Here is a 10,131-nt window from a genome sequence, read left to right as displayed (position 1 = left end):
CTGAAGTTAAATTGAAATCCTCCTCTTTATGACATCTGTATTCTGATTTGAGTTTTGCCTTATAGAGGAACACAAGATGAGTCTGTTTCTTGTTCTGTGTAACTGCTTTCAGATATTTGAAGGGAGTTCTCTCAAAGCATTTTCTCACCTTTCTGTGTACTCTTTTCAATGTTCCTGTTAAAATGTGGTCCCATGAATTAAACACTGTTCCAGATTTGATCCAACTAACAAAGAATAGAATCTCTCATTGCAATAACCTAGGAACCATGCTTTTGTTAATATAATCAAAAATCATATAAGCACCCATTATTGATACATATGAAGGTTACAGTCAACAAAAAACCTTTGTTGTTTCTTAAATAAAATGCTGTTGTATCAAGTCTAGATTTTCAGTCTTTTTAGCATTGGACATCTCTTCCACTGAACTCACATTTCTCAGACTTTAATTCTTGAAGGAAGACCTTGCTTTTTAATTCACAAAATTTGTTAGATATTACATTTCTAACATTTACCAAAGGATGTTTATATCCATATGTTATTTCATCTTATAACATCTTGCTTATACTATCCTTGGATGTGTTAATAAGATACAGAGTTCTTTGAAATATTCTTTGTGAATTTGGTAATTTGGGGTATTAAATTTTTAAAGTTTGCTTTTATTGCAAGGTATAGTTTTCCATATATATATATGGAAAACTATATCTATATAGTGAAAATAGTACCTGATAAGGGATGGGTCAGAGCAGGGTGGAGGAGATAGTGTGGGAGTGAGGCTTCTCTGAGTATACCTTCTAACATGGTTTTACTTTATGAGACATGTAAATAAATGAAAAAGTAAAATCTGACCAAATGAACCTAATTGTACATCAAATTGATAACATAGCTACACAGAGAAAATGGTTAATTCAAGTAGCTTCTGAATATAGTTTTCTGACTGTAGACTATGGTGGATTTACACTGTTTTATTAGCTAAACTGGACTTGTTTCCCAGAATCCTCTTCCATCCTGTAAGACCTGCTCACCATCTCCTTAAATATATCCCATGAAAGGGTACAAAACACACTCTCTTCACCAAAGATGTAAGAAATGGATTTGTGAAGGTAACTCTTAGAGCTCTGTGGTGACTCCCTTCCGTAAGACAGAACTGACAATAAGCAATACCATTTTGGTGGAGTGGCCTTTTAACTGTGGTGGTGAGCACTGGCTTCTCCTGCAGGACCCACATCACTGGAGTTGCCATGAGAACCTCAGGTAGTGAGAGTCTGACTTATACTGCAGTCCCTCCTCACAGGTTCTAGCAGCAGACCCAGAAACACCGGCCTCACAGAGACTGCTTAAACACCTCCACAACTGCATAAGATCAAATCCCTATAGTAAATTCCTTGTTATTTACAATTCCTAGGGCTTCTGCTTCTGATTACGTACTGACTGGAATAGATTCTAAAAGCAAAATTAACTACAAATAATCTTCAACTTTATTAAGATTTATTATTGGTAGTCATCTTGGTTTTGTAATTCTGAAACAATTTGTCATTATTGTGGCATAGAGCAAATGAGTACATATGTTGATATTGGGAATCGGGGTTCTTTCTGTGGAAAAAGTAGAAATACATATGGAACAGGGGAAGTTGAAGAAGAACTCTGTGGTTCTTGGTGTTGGATTTGAATTGGAAGTAGCAGTATTAACATAAGATTTAGGGGGAAAAATATATGTATATATACACATACTATAAATATACACACACACAAACACACACCTAGACATACTGTATAATTTTTAAAAGAATATATGCTAGTTAATATACAGAGAAGGAATGATACAATTAGGAAAATATATACTAATAAGTATATATATTGCGTTAAGAACATGCATGTACTATATAAGTACATATGCTATAAAAGTGTATACTGTTGTCCCTTGAATAACACAGGTTGGAGCTGCATGGGTCTGCTTATACACAGGTCTTTTTCAAATAGTAAATACTACAGTACTACATGATCCAAGTCTGGTTGAATCCACAGATGCAGAACTGCAGATACGGAAGAACTGTGTATACAGCGGACTAACTGTAAGTTATACATGGATTTTCAACTGCGAGGCGGGTCAGTGCCCCTAACGCCTGCATTGTTCAAGAGTCAACTGTAGGATATATATACATGGATTTTCAACTGCGAGGCGGGTCAGTGCCCCTAACCCCTGCATTGTTCAAGAGTAAACTGTAGGGACTTCCCTGGTGGTCCAGTGGTCCCCTGCAGGGGGCACGGGTTTGATCCCTGGTCTGGGAAGTTCTGCATGCCATGCCATACGGCCAAAAAGAAAACAAAAGAATTCAACGGTATATACTTATAAGTATATAATCTATATATTTGTATCTATGGCTATACCTATGTAGAATATACGTGTATACTACATTACTTATGTGTATGTGTATATATATACAAGTACTTAAGTATTATGTATGTACTTACATAGATATATAATATATTTTTTTAACAGAAAAAGCCAAACGAACTTTTTGGCCAACCCAATGCAGTATTATAAATAATAATATAAATAATATTATATATAATAATGTATTATTATATTATATATTTTAATATATTAAAATAATATATCATTCATATATTATTTTAATGTATTAAAAATATATACTAGGACTTCCCTGGTGGCGCAGTGGTTAAGAATCCACCTGCCGATGCAGGGGACATGGGTTCAAGCCCTGGTCCGGGAAGATCCCACATGCCATGGAGCAACTAAGCCCGTGCACCACAACTACTGAGCCTGCGCTCTACAGCCCGCGAGCCACAACTACTGAGCCCACGTGCCACAACTACTGAAGCCCGCACGCCTAGAGCCTGTGCTCCACAACAAGAGAAGCCACTGTAATGAGAAGCCGGCACACCACAACGAAGAGTAGCCCCCGCTCGCCGCAACTAGAGAAAGCCTGCACACAGCAGCACAAGACCCAACGCAGCCAAAAACTTTTAAAAATAAAAAAATTTAAATAAAAATTTAAAAAATATATATATACTATATAATAATTATAATTATTGTAATATATATATACTATATAAAATATATAATTACATATTTTAATATATTAAAAATAATATAAATAATAAATAGTACAATATATAAATACTTATGTTTATACGTAGTCTATATAGATGTAGATATAGATTCAAAAGTTCTTAGCTCTGCCCGCCGAAAAAAGTGCCTAGGAGTAGTAGTAAGTATATCTGGTGCCTGGATCTTGGTTTTGAAAGGCCATTCTCCACGAAAAGTAACATGGGCTTTAAGAAATGGTTGATCCAGATCTAGGGAAGTAAATGTATAAATTGAGCTTGCACAGGATGTGCCTTGGTATATGCAAGAGCAAGGATATGATAGAATTAGAAAAATTACCATTTTGCAACCACCAGTGTAATCATTACTCCAAGTCAGGACCATGAATAGTTGCTGAAACTATTATTGGGTAAAAGACTGTTAGGGAACAGGACCGTCTCATGGTTTCATAACACCACCGCACAGACCTCTTACTAATTATAAAGGGGAAGTGTATATTTACAGTGGAGAGATCTGGCAGCCACTCTATCAACCAAGTAATAAAACTTAGCACCACCAATAGGGGAACACTTCAACACTATGTAAGTCCTGATGCAGTACATAGTCTATGTAGTATTTGGGCCCAAATAGGTTTAACCTGAATGTAATCATGAGGAGACAATCAAATCCAGAACGTGGGACGTTATATAAGACAACCGACTCTAACTGTTTAAAAATTCAATATTGTGTGGTCTTCCCTGGTGGCGCAGTGGTTGAGAGTCCGCCTGCTCGATGCAGGAGACACGGGTTCATGCCCCGGTCTGGGAAGATCCCACATGCCGCGGAGCGGCTGGGCCCGTGAGCCATGGCCGCGGAGCCTGCGCGTCCGGAGCCTGTGCCCTGCGACGGGAGAGGCCGCGGTACTGAGAAACACGCGTACCGCAAAAAAAAAAAAAAAAAAAAAAAAAATACAATATTGTGAAAAATAAAAAGTCAAGGGCAGAGGACTATTCTAGTTTAAAACAGAGTAAAGAGATACAACAACCAAATGCAATACATGAAACTTAACTGAATCCCGGATAAGAAAATAAACTATAAGAGATATTTTGGGGACAGTTGGGAAAATTTAAATATGGGCTATATATTAAATGCTAATTGTGAATTAAATTAATTAATTTAATTAATATTAATATTCTTATTCCTATGAAATGAGTGGTGAAGTGTTTAGGGCTGAAATGTCATTATATCTTTAACTTATTTTAAAATGGCTCAGAAAAGGGCTTCCCTGGTGTCGCAGTGATTGAGAGTCCGCCTGCCGATGCAAGGGCCACGGGTTCGTGCCCCGGTCTGGGAAGATCCCACATGCCGCGGAGCGGCTAGGCCCGTGAGCCGTGGCCACTGAGCCTGCGCGTCCGGAGCCTGTGCTCCGAGGCCCCAACAGTGAAAGGCCCGCGTACAGCAAAAAAAAAAAAAAAAAAAAAAAAAAAGGCTCAGAAAAAAATGGAGATAGAGATAAAGAAAAGGGGGAACCTAGACGGATATAGTAATGTGTTTGTAATACTATTCTTTTAACTTTTCTGTACATTTGAAATTTTTCCAAAAATGCTGGAAGAAACATTTTCTATATAAAAGTAATACGTACCTATGGTAATAAAACATTGTGGTAAGTTTCCAAAGGAATTTTTTTTCAGGCAATTAAAAACTTGTAAGGCATCTATTAATATTACATTAAGTTTTACCTTCTTACATTACCTGCCTAGGATTATTCCTGATAAATCTAGTTTGATAATACTTTTAATTTTCAGATGCACTGGAATTAAACCATTTTGTATCATGATTTATAGACAATAAGAGTCATGAAGCAAAGTTCTGCTGTATCTTGCTCAGGTTTTAACAAGACCCTATAATGTACCTCTACCTATCAAGTGAGAATTTTCTCACATCTTAAATGTTGTTATGTTAATCTGTGTGTGTTTGGAGTACATATTTTTTATTTTAAATATTTGCAGCAAAACCTGTCCTAGTATCTTCTTGTTCTTAAGATATTTTTAGGATGTCTCATAGTTCATATCTTCATTTATTCATTCACTCCACAAATACTTACTGCATACCTACTTGGTGCCAAACACTGCACTAGGCTTTTATGAAATCTGAACAATAATGAGAGTCTTAGATTTTGGTTTGTTTGTTTTAACACTTACCATCGCTCGGGAAGAGCCTCGTATACAGTAGATTGTTAAAAAGCAAATCTCTAATAGTACCCAACGTTAGAGACATCAGAACTTCTATTACTGGTTTTTGGTATTTAATGTCTCTAATGCTGATTTTTAAAACTGTGTTTTGCTTTTGTCTTCGATTCTTAGGTATAGAAACCTTTCTACGGGATCTTGCTTCCTACTTCACAGAGAAAATAGAGGCTTTAAGGCATGAACTCTTTAGTTTCCCCCAAGTGGGAACTTCTATGCATTTTTATTCATTCTCATCACCTTCCCTACTTCGCAGTGTGAAGTGCCACTCCTCATTTACGCATCGACACTGCTGGCTGTCTCCTTTTTCTCAAAAATCTCTATTGCAGGCTTCCCTGGTGGCACAGTGGTTAAGAATCCGCCTGCCGATGCAGGGGACATGGGTTTGAGCCCTGGGCCGGGAAGACCCCACATGTCGCGGAGCAACTAAGCCCATGCGCCACAACTACTGAGCCCATGTGCCACAGCTTCTGAAGCCTGCGTGCCTAGAGCCCGTGCTCCATAACAAGAGAAGCCACTGCAGTGAGAAGCCTGTGCACCACAGTGAAGAGTGGCTCCCCCTCACCTCAACCAGAGAAAAGCCCATGCGTAGCAACAAAGACCCAACGCAGCCAAAAATAAAATAAATATATTAAAAAATATACTTTATAAAAAAAATCTCTGTTGCCTTAGATTCCACGACTCCACACATTTCCAGTACTCCTCATAAAAGGTTAGTTCTTTCTTGGTTTCCTTTTTGGGGTCAGCTTTCACCATCTGCAATTTAACTGTAGGTATAACCCGGGCTTCCATATTCTGCCAATTATTTTTTCTCATGGAACTCATTTTATCCTCTTATAAATTCCATTGGTTTTATTTGCAATGATAACTTCTACATCTATATCACAGTGTAGGTATCTCCACCTGGCCTCAACCTTCTGTATCCAATTACCTACTAGGTGTCTTCACTTGAGTATGTCACAGACACTGCAAACTCCACAAGTACCAAACTGAGCTCTACAATCCCACATTCTGCTTCAACAGCTGCTCATCCTGTATGTTTAAAAACACCTCGATGGCACCACCCTTTGACTTTTTAATTTAAATATAATGACTAAGTACATACTTTGTTCTCTGATGTAGATATAACAAATCTTTGAGTTGATTTCTGTAATCCTTTTTAAGTAATTGAATTCAGCTACTTCTGAAGTTTTTTAGCAATAGATTGGTAAATGTATGTCTCTTCACCTTCACATCTTTTCTATTTTAGGTGTCCTCCTCTGAAAAATCTGGAGTTTTCTCTTTTAAAATTCTTTTATTTATTACTCTGATAAATTTTTAGCTGTCTTTTTCACTCCTGGTTTCTTGTTTCAGCATCTGCCATGATCACTTCTCGGCACTTTTATTTTAACGCCTCAATATTAGATAATTTAAGCCAAATTTAACATTATAGCTTTGGGAAGCAAATATCCTAATTATTCAGACCCTTTCACACTGTTCAGAATTAGTGTGGTTTTGTAGGTAGCACTTTTCATATAAGAATTTTTCTTGCATGAATACAAGTATATCTTCCATGATTTTGTACAGGACAATAATTCACTCTCTAGGAAATGTTATTAGTTGCTAAAAGAATGAAAGACATCAGATGTTAGGAAATTAAGGTGCCAAGAACACTGTTACTTTAATGAGAAAATTGAATATTTTATCATATTTGCATTTCATGCTGTTTGATACCTTTGAAACATACTATAAGTGTGGTGGATTGTTCTGGATGAGACTAGGCCCAAAGATTTTTGAAACACTGAAGAGAGAATACAGTTAAAACTGCCATAAAACTTATAAGCAGGAGACTGTCAGAGGGAACAGAGCTGTAGTGGTGGCAGACAACCAGGCTGGACTCAACCAGAAGCTGAATTTTACTGCTACTGGGTTACAGGATGGTGATAAATGCAGACAGCAGCTTCATAATATTACTCTAACTTTAGAAGTTTCTAAATATATAGATCGAGGTTGGAACTCCCAACCCTATATGGAAGGATGCTTAGAGAGGTCTCAGCTAAAAATGAACAAGTTAAAGGCAAAACTGACACAATGAAGAAATTTAAAAGCCTTTTGCTATGGGACTTCCCTGGTGGCGCAGTGTTTAAGAATCCACCTGCCAATGCAGGGGACACGGGTTTGAGCCCTGGTCTGGGAAGATCCCACATGCTGCAGAGCAACTAAGCCCATGAGCCACAACTACTGAGCCTGCCTGTTGCAACTACTGAAGCCCGCGAGCCTAGAGCCCGTGCTCCACAACAAGAGAAGCCACCGCAGTGAGAAGCCCACGCACCGCAACGGAGAGTAGCCCCTGCTCGCCACAACCAGAGCAGCAACGAAGACTCAACGCAGCCAAAAGTTAAATAAATAAATAAGTTTATAAATAAGTAAAATAAAAGCCTTTCGCTAAAAGAATTGACATGGCTAAGTACTGAAGTATCAAAAGTGAGGATCATCCATATTCTTAACTAGCTTATTTTTACTAAGTCTGAATGTATCTATTTATTCCCTTTGTTGAATTGACCTGCCAGTTATGAGGTGTTTGTGAGCTATAAACAATATTACAATTTTCTTGATAATATGGAACAGGTACAATTTCTTCAAGGCCATTATAGTTTTCCTCACGACACTTGTCCTTGTAACTTGACCTTGCTGGATGTTGGAAACTTGAAGTTATGGAAGGTGTAAAACCAGTTTTCCTTTCTCTGTCCCCGAAGACTTATTTCATTGTCAAGTTTTCAGCATAGAGTTAATTGCACATCTTTGGATGTGGTTTATTTAATTATTCTCTGTGGGAAAACAGATCATAGGAAAATAGTTTGGAAATGTTAAATATACTCAGTAAATTAAAGATTTTTAAAATTTAAAAGTTACAAAGTTTTACTTCTAGAATGGGTCTAGATATAAAGCAACTACCCAGTCGCTTTTACCTCTAAATACATACATGCATACATACATACATACACACATACAATCACCGTTAAATAACCACAGGTATTAGGTGTTCTGATTTAGATATATGCTTCTTTGTCCTTTTGGATGGAGGTTGGAGAAGGCACATGGAGATGTTGATGTATTGTGCATTGAGGCAGATTAACCCAAAACCAGCTGGCTATTCCATGGCTAAGGCAGACTTTTGGTAGGGGATAATGTTGAGAGTTGCTTGCAGGAGATGAAGAATGAATGGAGAGGGGAAGCTGATGGCACACTTTGGTGAGAGACTTCGTAAGGTTTGCCTTGAGCACCTGAGAAGCAGAGTACCATGGATGTAGGGAGCAGGCCTTTCTCCTCATACCTGCACAGAACCCAGGCCTGATCCGGAAATGTGCAAACAATTGGGCTGGCATTATTAAGGGGCTGCATCCTCGGCGTGAGTAGTGGGGAGCCTGCGAAGGGTGTCCTCAACTTTAGTAGCAGTGGTTCTCCTTCAGGCAATGTCAAGGACAGTCAACAGTGGCCAGGGGCACTGGAAGCAGAAGAGGAAGAACATAGTAGGTCCTGAGTGGGAGTTGGTTTGTGAACACCTGAAAGGCACAGGGTCAATGCTGCACATTCCAGGGACACTTCACATTTTACTTACTGTGAATCTCAGTTGTGCTCCAGGGAGTGACGTTCACCCAGGATACAATGTCAATTGTACCCCCTGGAATTGGGGAAGGTGGCTGTCTGATCCTGGGAAGCATCCCTTTTGCAGGTTCCCAAATAATTATAGGCTGCCTTAAATGGGCTGCTGAGGTTCAAACTATCAAACTGGTAGGGACACAAACCATTGTGATTTTGAGTTAATATATCCTCATTTTATTCATTTGGTCTGATAATATCTGGGAATTTGGATTGCTTAGTTTATACACTCTTGCCAGATATTGTTATGTTCTCTTACACAGGGACCCAGCTGGAGTCTCAGCAGTGTTCCAGATCCAAGTGTATTTGGAGGACTGGTGGGACATGCCTGCCGGCAGCCCATTTACATAAGGGATTGGAGTGCCTTGTAAATGGATCAAGGAACGTGAACCAGTGTTGAAAAAGAGATTCACATAATAGTACATTACCTATTATTTAAATTGTTCTCCATTCCCACAGCTCTCACTCATACCTGAGGGGTTTTTTTGTTTGCTTGTTTTTTTAATTAATTATTTTATTTTGGGCTGCGTTGGGTATTCGTTGCTGCGCACGGGCTTTCTCTAGTTGCAGTGAGTGGGGGGTGCTCTTCGTTGCGGTGCGCGGGCTTCTCATTGCAGTGGCTTCTCTTGTTGCAGAGCATGCGCTCTAAGTGCGTGGGCTTCAGTAGTTGTGGCATGCAGGCTCAGTAGTTGTGGCTCGTGGGCTCTAGAGCACAGGCTCAGTAGTTGTGGCGCATGAGCTTAGTTGCTCCATGGCATGTGGGATCTTCCTGGACCGGGGCTCGAACCCATGTCCCCTGCATTGGCAGGTGGATTCTTAACCACTGTGCCACCAGCAAAGTCCCCATACCTGAGTTTTGAGGTAAATGTGTAAGAAGGTATATCTGTTCAGTATGGAGTTCAGTATGGAGCAAGCTCCAGTGGGAGAATCACAGTGCTGACCATTCTGGATTGAGGCCATATGCCATCTGAAGAAGAGAATTACACACCTTTGAGAAACATTTGCTGGCATATCGCTGGGTCCTGATAGAGACAGAATATTAGACTATGGGGAGATAAGGCGCCATGGGTCCAGAAATGCTCATTAGGGGTTTTATCAGACCTGCCAATTTATAAGGTCAGATGGGCCCAGCAGCAATCCATCAAAAGAGTGAAATCAAGTAGGACCAGAGGGCAAAGCAGGGAACCTAGACCTCCTTGT

This window comes from Grampus griseus (assembly GCF_964374135.1).
Source record: "Grampus griseus genome assembly, chromosome: 9".
Taxonomy (NCBI): domain Eukaryota; kingdom Metazoa; phylum Chordata; class Mammalia; order Artiodactyla; family Delphinidae; genus Grampus; species Grampus griseus.
Note: the sequence above shows the minus strand (reverse complement) of the source record.